The 12,224-nt window shown below is 41.3% G+C and overlaps 1 protein-coding gene across 4 annotated transcripts in view; it reads left to right on the top strand.

Moving 5' to 3' along the window:
* LOC125308051 (galactosylgalactosylxylosylprotein 3-beta-glucuronosyltransferase 1) overlaps nt 1–12,224 on the top strand; it is an 83,254-nt gene that overhangs the window by 47,437 nt on the left and 23,593 nt on the right. The gene's annotated exons all lie outside the window — the stretch shown is intronic.

Raw genomic sequence — 12,224 nt, 5'->3', positions numbered from 1 at the left:
CGGCTAGGCGTAGCAGTTTCACTAATGGGTCCACAGGTTGAGGTCTAAGGTCATGGGTCTGATTCTCAGTGAACTCACTAATTGATTGAATAAACGCCTTATCTGCACTGAAATGTCTTACTGCGCATTGGATGAAAACATTGGATCGTTAGATTGGATTGAAAACGTTGGTTTTAATAGTATTGAATTAGTAATAAATTAGTAACATTAGATAACAATGAATGATAGAAACTGAAGCACCAGGATTGACCTTGAGCTTGGCTTTACATACTCCGCTATATATTTTTCAACTTTGATGGTTTGTGTGTGTGTGTGTGTGTGTGAGTGAGTGTGTGTGTGTGTGTGTGTGTGTGTGTGTGTGTGTGTTTCTGTGTTTGTTTATGATTTGTTTCTGATCAATAATCCACCCACTGGACTGCAGGGGTGTGAAAACAGAGGATGAAAGAATATTGATTGCTTGGTCTGTCGTTGCTGTCTTCAGTCAGTTAACGCAGCTCTATAGATTAGCTACAGTATGTGTACATTTAGGTGAGTCAGTAGATAGGAGATGCAGCTCTATGGAATAGCTTTGTGTACAGTTAGGTGAGTCGTGCTGTTGATATTTGAGCAATGCGTGAAAGCTTAAACAAAGTCAAAAAGAATTTAAAAAAAGGAGAATTCAAAGAAGTGTTTCGGTTTTCCCAAGGATACAGGAAATATCTATCTATCTGTCTGTCAGTCTACCTATCTATCTATCTGTCTGCCTGTCTGTCTATCTAACTATCAATCCATCCCCCCATCCACCCATCGTTCCTCCTGGGCATTAGCGATCCCTGCCCTTGCTCTCTGTCCACGGTGGCTTGCTCTGCACTCCGCCATGCTGTCCCTGTTAAAAGTGTTTTCAGAGGCATTTCAGAGGCATTTCAGAGGCCGCTCCCCAGGAAGGCAATCTGGGCAGCTTCTGATTGAGTTTGGGAGCCAACAAGACCGCCAACAGTTCATAATGCTGTCTAAAATGACCACAAGAGCACTCTCGCCCCATATAACCTGATCAGAATAGGACCGACCTGCTGCGCCTCAAACCACAGACCTCATAGAGAGATGTGTGTGCTTGTGTCTTTGTGCATGTGTGTGTGTGTGTGTGTGTGTGTGCGCGTGTGTGTGTGTCTGTGTGTGTCTGTGTCTGTATCTGTGTCTTCCCATGGCAGAGAGCACAACACTACTTGGAGGAAGAAAAGACAGTGAGGCTAAGAGACAATAAAACACAATAAAAGAAGGTGGTAAAAGAGAGTGATAGAGAGAGGGGGCACGGAGGGCAGGAGAGGGGGATTGCGGAGCGATGCAGGGCTGTAAATATGAGCCCTGTGGTGTATTGATGGTCCTGTCATTACCTGTGCCGCGGGGATCAGCCATAATAAGCTCACAGACAAACCCTCCATCACACCGCGCAGCGCCGCGGCGACCAGGAAGGGTTGCCAGGGGATACAGGATCTGTCTCTGTGCTGACAGACCGCTGCGGTGGAAGGGAGAAGGGGGGTTCGGTTTCCCTCTGCACAAGAACTTCCTGTTCACACGGTCCCGTTCACCACACTAGTGGCACGACATCACATAGGCATAAAGCGCTGAGTGTGTCGTCCATGTGCAAATGTGCACGACATCACATAGGCATAGAGCGCTGAGTGTGTCCTCTATGTGCAAATGTGCACGACATCTCATAGGCATAGAGCGCTGAGTATGTCCTCTATGTGCAAATATATATATATAGTATAAGTATATATATATATACTTTTTTGATCCCGTGAGTGAAATTTGGTCTCTGCATTTAACCCAATCGGTGAATTAGTGAAACACAAACAGCACACAGCGAGGTGAAGCACACACTAATCCCGGCGCAGTGAGCTGCCTACTTCAACGGCGGCGCTTGGGGAGCAGTGAGGGGTTAGGTGCCTTGCTCAAGGGCACTTCAGCCGCGGCCCACTGGTCGGGGCTCGAACCGGCAACCCTCCGGTTACAAGTCCAGAGTGCTAACCAGTGGGCCACGGCTGCCCCTCGCGCTGAGTGTGTCCTCTATGTGCAAATGTGCACGACATCTCATAGGCATAGAGCGCTGAGTGTGTCCTCTATGTGCGCAGGTGTTCCGTTTTTATTGGAGCCCTGGGGTCTGTCTCAGACATGAATATTATTGCTCAAGTGATCTTTTGTCAACCATGTGTGTGTATGCCTGTGTGTGTGTCTGTGTGTCTCTGTGTGTGCTTGTATCGCCTGCAAAGTTATTTTAAAACACAACACTAGACAGCTGCACCAAACCCCTTAACTTCCTAGAAACACATGAGAATAATGGCCCCATGTGTGGCTATGACCACAATGCTGTTCTAAAGCTGTCTGCCATTCATGGCAGTGAGTCTCAGCAGCTATCACTGGCGAGAAATGGTACACAGATATTGAAACATAATGTTTCCAGACCCTGGGGGAATCTCATGAAGAGGCATTCATGAGCTTATAAAAAAACATAACAGTCTTTAAAGGTCTCATTCACTGAGAAACCGTTTAATACTTGTTACTTTCGAAATACTATAGCTCACTCCAAGTTGCATATACATGCTGTACGTGAACATGATCTTCTACCCCCATTGCCCGCATTAGCCAATGAAAGAAAATACACGGAAAAACAAGCGAATCAGAAAAAGCCCTTCCCAATGAGGCCGAAGGGAAACTGATTATTCATGGCCTCGCCCACCTTGGCTTGTGACCGCCTACAGGAAGACTGGAAGATTTTGCGGCTAGGGTTGAAATGTAATATCGACTTTAATCTTGACGTATAGACTTTAATGTTGCCATGTCGACATTAAACTCAACATTTCGAGAATAAAGTTGAAATATCATGTCGACTTTAATCTCGGCGCGGTCGACTTTTAAACTCAACATTTTGAGAATAAAGTTAGTTTGGAGAGAGAACGACCGCTCGGGACGATTGAAAGGGTGGACGAATGAAACAATGCAACAAGTGCAACAATGATTCAGAGTGTTCGAGTGCAACAATGATTAGACATAGGCCTATATCATGTGGACAAAACATAGAACATATTAACCTACGTTGCTCAGCCAAATACTTTGCTGTTAGGTCCTTATCAATGGAGTTACAGGCGATAAATGCAATGGTCAAAAGTAGCCTAAACGTCATAGCGGTTTATTTATTTATAGGCCTATTATTAAAGTGTTGTTCTAAACATTTAGTTGTTGCATCTAAATGTTCAACTTCATGCTTATGCACTAGAGGCATACTAGGCGCTCTCCCCAATCCTAGACTTTCACGTTGCTTGTTTGTAATGGATGCAAAACAGCCCATTGCTGAATGTCTATGGAGGGACGAATGAAGCTGTCCTCCCGACCACCCCATGTAGGCTAGTAGCCTACTTGCACATATGCACACAAAGTGCATAAATGAAGTGCATGCACACATATTCTCTCACAGGATCAAAATAGTATATATGCTTAGGCTATACCTGTGTTTCTAGCCTCCTATAGGCTACGTATTGCAGGTGAGACATGGAAAAGCAGTTTTAGAAAAATGAGTTTTGCCATGTTATCCTATGGAGAGTGACGCCCGTGGGTCATGAAGGGCAGTTATTTGGATGTGCAGTAGCCTTAATCACGTAAAACAGAGTGAAATAACATTTTGTATAGAAACATTATATCATTGGATACATATATTTTTCTAGCTATTTAGCCTAAACGGTATAGTATTTCCATAACCGCGAGACAGCACTTCACGATGACGGCAATTATAGTTAACAGACAAGACGCAATCTATCTGAATATCTGCAATCTATCTGAAATAACACCTATTTGAAGCCCATTTTTCATGTAACATATTGTGTATTAGTGTAGGCTACATAGCTTAAACTGATGTTTAAACAGTAGGGCCTATTGCGAGTTTAATGTCAGCATGTCGACTTTAAAGTCGACACGTCGAGATTAAAGTAGATATGATATTTCAAGTTTATTCTCGAAAATGTCGAGTTTAATGTCTACATGGCTAACTTTAAAGTCAACATGTCGAGTTTAATCTCGCCATGGCAAAAATATTTTTTCTCTTCATGTGTGGCCCTAATACTCCGTCGTAAGTAGGAGTTAACAGCAAGTTGCTAACATGGTGGAAAAAAAATCGTGCCTGTGTTATGTGTGGCAATAACACATCAATGTTGCACGTCTTGCCTTAGAAACATGAGTTGAGGGAGAAATGGTTCGGATTTATCGTTGGAACACCACCACCGAAGTAGTGCAACATTAGTTCTGTGTTCCAATCATTTCGACCACACTCACTGCCTACAGTTAGAAAGTGGTTTTGCATCGATGTTCTGAAAACCTGGTTCTGTACCGTCATGATGATCGACCACCAGCTCACAGGCTGTAAGTACAAACAAACTTTTCCACCTAACTGTCTGTTACAAAATAGCATGTTCATATTCTTCACGTTAGCTTGCATGAAAAGAGTACAAGCTAGGCTTAGGCTAGCCTATATTACAGGAAGCTACACCAGGCACGTAACTGAAGTGTTCTGTTCGCGACGTGTAAAATCAGGTAAAATCCATTAGAGGAATGGTCTATTTTCCCGAACGTAGCCTACAGTATTCCTATACTACTTACTGGCGAGAAATGGTACACAGATATTGAAACATAATGTTTCCAGACCCTGGGGGAATCTCATGAAGAGGCATTCATGAGCTTATAAAAAACATAACAGTCTTTAAAGGTCTCATTCACTGAGAAACCGTTTAATACTTGTTACTTTCTCAAATACTATAGCTCACTCCAAGTTGCATATACATGCTGTAATGTGAACATGATCTTCTACCCCCATTGCCCGCATTAGCCAATGAAAGAAAATACACGGAAAAACAAGCGAATCAGAAAAAGCCCTTCCCAATGAGGCCGAAGGGAAACTGATTATTCATGGCCTCGCCCACCTTGGCTTGTGACCGCCTACAGGAAGACTGGAAGATTTTGCGGCTAGGGTTGAAATGTAATATCGACTTTAATCTTGACGTATAGACTTTAATGTTGCCATGTCGACATTAAACTCAACATTTCGAGAATAAAGTTGAAATATCATGTCGACTTTTAATCTCGGCGTGTCGACTTTAAACTCAACATTTTGAGAATAAAGTTAGTTTGGAGAGAGAACGACCGGGGGGACGATTGAAAGGGTGGGACGAATGAAACAATGCAACAAGTGCAACAATGATTCAGAGTGTTCGAAAGTGCAACAATGATTAGACATAGGCCTATATCATGTGGACAAAACATAGAACATATTAACCTACGTTGCTCAGCCAAATACTTTGCTGTTAGGTCCTTATCACGGAGTTACAGGCGATAAATGCAATGGTCAAAAGTAGCCTAAACGTCATAGCGGTTTATTTATTTATAGGCCTATTATTAAAGTGTTGTTCTAAACATTTAGTTGTTGCATCTAAATGTTCAACTTCATGCTTATGCACTAGAGGCATACTAGGCTCTCCCCAATCCTAGACTTTCACGTTGCTTTGTTTGTAATGGATGCAAAACAGCCCATTGCTGAATGTCTATGGAGGGATCTAATGAAGCTGTCCTCCGACCACCCCATGTAGGCTAGTAGCCTATTTGCACATATGCACACAAAGTGCATAAATGAAGTGCATGCACACATATTCTCTCACAGGATCAAAATAGTATATATGCTTAGGCTATACCTGTGTTTCTAGCCTCCTATAGGCTACGTGTTGCAGGTGAGACATGGAAAAGCAGTTTTAGAAAAATTAGTTTTGCCATGTTATCCTATGGAGAGGACGCCCGTGGGTCATGAAGGGCAGTTATTTGGATGTGCAGTAGCCTTAATCACGTAAAACAGAGTGAAATAACATTTTGTATAGAAACATTATATCATTGGATACATATATTTTTCTAGCTATTTAGCCTAAACGGTATAGTATTTCCATAACCGGCGAGACAGCACTTCACGATGACGGGCAATTATAGTTAACAGACAAGACGCAATCTATCTGAATATCTGCAATCTATCTGAAATAACACCTATTTGAAGCCCATTTTTCATGTAACATATTGTGTATTAGTGTAGGCTACATAGCTTAAACTGATGTTTAAACAGTAGGGCCTATTAAGAGTTTAATGTCAGCATGTCGACTTTAAAGTCGACCGTCGAGATTAAAGTAGATATGATATTTCAAGTTTATTCTCGAAATGTCGAAGTTTAATGTCTACATGGCGACTTTAAAGTCAACATGTCGAGTTTAATCTCGCCATGGCAAAAATATTTTTTCTCTTCATGTGTGGCCCTAATACTCCGTCGTAAGTAGGAGTTAACAGCAAGTTGCTAACATGGTGGAAAAAAAATCGTGCCTGTGTTATGTGTGGCAATAACACATCAATGTTGCACGTCTTGCCTTAGAAACATGAGTTGAGGGAGAAATGGTTCGGTTTATCGTTGGAACACCACCACCGAAGTAGTGCAACATTAGTTCTGTGTTCCAATCATTTCGACCACACTCACTGCCTACAGTTAGAAAGTGGTTTTGCATCGATGTTCTGAAAACCTGGTTCTGTACCGTCATGATGATCGACCACCAGCTCACAGGCTGTAAGTACAAACAAACTTTTCCACCTAACTGTCTGTTACAAAATAGCATGTTCATATTCTTCACGTTAGCTTGCATGAAAAGAGTACAAGCTAGGCTTAGGCTAGCCTATATTACAGGAAGCTACACCAGGCACGTAACTGAAGTGTTCTGTTAGCGGACGTGTAAAATCAGGTAAAATCCATTAGAGGAATGGTCTATTTTCCCCGAACGTAGCCTACAGTATTCCTATACTACTTACTGGCGAGAAATGGTACACAGATATTGAAACATAATGTTTCCAGACCCTGGGGAATCTCATGAAGAGGCATTCATGAGCTTATAAAAACATAACAGTCTTTAAAGGTCTCATTCACTGAGAAACCGTTTAATACTTGTTACTTTCGAAATACTATAGCTCACTCCAAGTTGCATATACATGCTGTAATGAACATGATCTTCTACCCCATTGCCCCGCATTAGCCAATGAAAGAAAATACACGGAAAAACAAGCGAATCAGAAAAGCCCTTCCCAATGAGGCCGAAGGGAAACTGATTATTCATGGCCTCGCCCACCTTGGCTTGTGACCGCCTACAGGAAGACTGGAAGATTTTGCGGCTAGGGTTGAAATGTAATATCGACTTTAATCTTGACGTGATAGACTTTAATGTTGCCATGTCGACATTAAACTCAACATTCGAGAATAAAGTTGAAATATCATGTCGACTTTAATCTCGGCGTGTCGACTTTAAACTCAACATTTTGAGAATAAAGTTAGTTTGGAGAGAGAACGACCGCCGGGACGATTGAAAGGGTGGACCGAATGAAACAATGCAACAAGTGCAACAATGATTCAGAGTGTTCGAGTGCAACAATGATTAGACATAGGCCTATATCATGTGGACAAAACATAGAACATATTAACCCACGTTGCTCAGCCAAATACTTTGCTGTTAGGTCCTTATCACGGAGTTACAGGCGATAAATGCAATGGTCAAAAGTAGCCTAAACGTCATAGCGGTTTATTTATTTATAGGCCTATTATTAAAGTGTTGTTCTAAACATTTAGTTGTTGCATCTAAATGTTCAACTTCATGCTTATGCACTAGAGGCATACTAGGCGCTCTCCCAATCCTAGACTTTCACGTTGCTTGTTTGTAATGGATGCAAAACAGCCCATTGCTGAATGTCTATGGAGGGACGAATGAAGCTGTCCTCCGACCACCCCATGTAGGCTAGTAGCCTACTTGCACATATGCACACAAAGTGCATAAATGAAGTGCATGCACACATATTCTCTCACAGGATCAAAATAGTATATATGCTTAGGCTATACCTGTGTTTCTAGCCTCCTATAGGCTACGTGTTGCAGGTGAGACATGGAAAAGCAGTTTTAGAAAAATGAGTTTTGCCATGTTATCCTATGGAGAGTGACGCCGTGGGTCATGAAGGGCAGTTATTTGGATGTGCAGTAGCCTTAATCACGTAAAACAGAGTGAAATAACATTTTGTATAGAAACATTATATCATTGGATACATATATTTTTTTCTAGCTATTTAGCCTAAACGGTATAGTATTTCCATAACCCATGAGACAGCACTTCACGATGGCGGCAATTATAGTTAACAGACAAGACGCAATCTATCTGAATATCTGCAATCTATCTGAAATAACACCTATTTGAAGCCCATTTTTCATGTAACATATTGTGTATTAGTGTAGGCTACATAGCTTAAACTGATGTTTAAACAGTAGGGCCTATTATGAGTTTAATGTCAGCATGTCGACTTTAAAGTCGACACCGTCGAATTAAAGTAGATATGATATTTCAAGTTTATTCTCGAAATGTCGAGTTTAATGTCTACATGGCGACTTTAAAGTCAACATGTCGAGTTTAATCTCGCCATGGCAAAAATATTTTTTCTCTTCATGTGTGGCCCTAATACTCCGTCGTAAGTAGGAGTTAACAGCAAGTTGCTAACATGGTGGAAAAAAAAAATTGCCTGTGTTATGTGTGGCAATAACACATCAATGTTGCACGTCTTGCCTTAGAAACATGAGTTGAGGGAGAAATGGTTCGGATTTATCGTTGGAACACCACCACCGAAGTAGTGCAACATTAGTTCTGTGTTCCAATCATTTCGACCACACTCACTGCCTACAGTTAGAAAGTGGTTTTGCATCGATGTTCTGAAAACCTGGTTCTGTACCGTCATGATGATCGACCACCAGCTCACAGGCTGTAAGTACAAACAAACTTTTCCACCTAACTGTCTGTTACAAAATAGCATGTTCATATTCTTCACGTTAGCTTGCATGAAAAGAGTACAAGCTAGGCTTAGGCTAGCCTATATTACAGGAAGCTACACCAGGCACGTAACTGAAGTGTTCTGTTCGCGACGTGTAAAATCAGGTAAAATCCATTAGAGGAATGGTCTATTTTCCCGAACGTAGCCTACAGTATTCCTATACTACTTACTGGCGAGAAATGGTACACAGATATTGAAACATAATGTTTCCAGACCCTGGGGGAATCTCATGAAGAGGCATTCATGAGCTTATAAAAAAACATAACAGTCTTTAAAGGTCTCATTCACTGAGAAACCGTTTAATACTTGTTACTTTCGAAATACTATAGCTCACTCCAAGTTGCATATACATGCTGTACGTGAACATGATCTTCTACCCCCATTGCCCGCATTAGCCAATGAAAGAAAATACACGGAAAAACAAGCGAATCAGAAAAAGCCCTTCCCAATGAGGCCGAAGGGAAACTGATTATTCATGGCCTCGCCCACCTTGGCTTGTGACCGCCTACAGGAAGACTGGAAGATTTTGCGGCTAGGGTTGAAATGTAATATCGACTTTAATCTTGACGTATAGACTTTAATGTTGCCATGTCGACATTAAACTCAACATTTCGAGAATAAAGTTGAAATATCATGTCGACTTTAATCTCGACGTGTCGACTTTAAACTCAACATTTTGAGAATAAAGTTAGTTTGGAGAGAGAACGACCATTTCGGAGACGATTGAAAGGGTGGACCAGATGAAACAATGCAACAAGTGCAACAATGATTCAGAGTGTTCGAGTGCAACAATGATTAGACATAGGCCTATATCATGTGGACAAAACATAGAACATATTAACCTACGTTGCTCAGCCAAATACTTTGCTGTTAGGTCCTTATCAATGAGTTACAGGCGATAAATGCAATGGTCAAAAGTAGCCTAAGCGTCATAGCGGTTTATTTATTTATAGGCCTATTATTAAAGTGTTGTTCTAAACATTTAGTTGTTGCATCTAAATGTTCAACTTCATCTTATGCACTAGAGGCATACTAGGCGCTCTCCCCAATCCTAGACTTTCCGTTGCTTGTTTGTAATGGATGCAAAACAGCCCATTGCTGAATGTCTATGGAGGGACGAATGAAGCTGTCCTCCGACCACCCCATGTAGGCTAGTAGCCTACTTGCACATATGCACACAAAGTGCATAAATGAAGTGCATGCACACATATTCTCTCACAGGATCAAAATAGTATATATGCTTAGGCTATACCTGTGTTTCTAGCCTCCTATAGGCTCACGTGTTGCAGGTGAGACATGGAAAAGCAGTTTTAGAAAAATGAGTTTTGCCATGTTATCCTATGGAGAGTGGCGCCGTGGGTCATGAAGGGCAGTTATTTGGATGTGCAGTAGCCTTAATCACGTAAAACAGAGTGAAATAACATTTTGTATAGAAACATTATATCATTGGATACATATATTTTTCTAGCTATTTAGCCTAAGCGGTATAGTATTTCCATAACCGCGAGACAGCACTTCCGCGATGGCCGGCAATTATAGTTAACAGACAAGGCGCAATCTATCTGAATATCTGCAATCTATCTGAAATAACACCTATTTGAAGCCCATTTTTCATGTAACATATTGTGTATTAGTGTAGGCTACATAGCTTAAACTGATGTTTAAACAGTAGGGCCTATTGCGAGTTTAATGTCAGCATGTCGACTTTAAAAATCGACCGCGTCGAATAAAGTAGATATGATATTTCAAGTTTATTCTCGAAATGTCGAGTTTAATGTCTACATGGCGACTTTAAAGTCAACATGTCGAGTTTAATCTAAGCCATGGCAAAAATATTTTTTTCTCTTCATGTGTGGCCCTAATACTCCGTCGTGAAGTAGGAGTTAACAGCAAGTTGCTAACATGGTGGAAAAAAAATCGTGCCTGTGTTATGTGTGGCAATAACACATCAATGTTGCACGTCTTGCCTTAGAAACATGAGTTGAGGGAGAAATGGTTCGGTTTATCGTTGGAACACCACCACCGAAGTAGTGCAACATTAGTTCTGTGTTCCAATCATTTTCGACCACACTCACTGCCTACAGTTAGAAAGTGGTTTTGCATCGATGTTCTGAAAACCTGGTTCTGTACCGTCATGATGATCGACCACCAGCTCACAGGCTGTAAGTACAAACAAACTTTTCCACCTAACTGTCTGTTACAAAATAGCATGTTCATATTCTTCACGTTAGCTTGCATGAAAAGAGTACAAGCTAGGCTTAGGCTAGCCTATATTACAGGAAGCTACACCAGGCACGTAACTGAAGTGTTCTGTTCAGCGGCGTGTAAAATCAGGTAAAATCCATTAGAGGAATGGTCTATTTTCCCGAACGTAGCCTACAGTATTCCTATACTACTTACTGGCGAGAAATGGTACACAGATATTGAAACATAATGTTTCCAGACCCTGGGGGAATCTCATGAAGAGGCATTCATGAGCTTATAAAAAAACATAACAGTCTTTAAAGGTCTCATTCACTGAGAAACCGTTTAATACTTGTTACTTTCGAAATACTATAGCTCACTCCAAGTTGCATATACATGCTGTACGTGAACATGATCTTCTACCCCCATTGCCCGCATTAGCCAATGAAAGAAAATACACGGAAAAACAAGCGAATCAGAAAAAGCCCTTCCCAATGAGGCCGAAGGGAAACTGATTATTCATGGCCTCGCCCACCTTGGCTTGTGACCGCCTACAGGAAGACTGGAAGATTTTGCGGCTAGGGTTGAAATGTAATATCGACTTTAATCTTGACGTATAGACTTTAATGTTGCCATGTCGACATTAAACTCAACATTCGAGAATAAAGTTGAAATATCATGTCGACTTTAATCTCGGCGTTAATCGACTTTAAACTCAACATTTTGAGAATAAAGTTAGTTTGGAGAGAGAGACCGCTTCGGGGACGATTGAAAGGGTGGACGAATGAAACAATGCAACAAGTGCAACAATGATTCAGAGTGTTCGAGTGCAACAATGATTAGACATAGGCCTATATCATGTGGACAAAACATAGAACATATTAACCTACGTTGCTCAGCCAAATACTTTGCTGTTAGGTCCTTATCACGGAGTTACAGGCGATAAATGCAATGGTCAAAAGTAGCCTAAACGTCATAGCGGTTTATTTATTTATAGGCCTATTATTAAAGTGTTGTTCTAAACATTTAGTTGTTGCATCTAAATGTTCAACTTCATGCTTATGCACTAGAGGCATACTAGGCGCTCTCCCCAATCCTAGACTTTCACGTTGCTTGTTTGTAATGGATGCAAAACA

The sequence above is a fragment of the Alosa alosa genome, chromosome 15 (assembly GCF_017589495.1).
Source record: "Alosa alosa isolate M-15738 ecotype Scorff River chromosome 15, AALO_Geno_1.1, whole genome shotgun sequence".
Taxonomy (NCBI): domain Eukaryota; kingdom Metazoa; phylum Chordata; class Actinopteri; order Clupeiformes; family Clupeidae; genus Alosa; species Alosa alosa.
The sequence above is the reverse complement of the archived record's forward strand: the minus strand, read 5'-3'. Positions and strand labels throughout refer to the sequence as shown.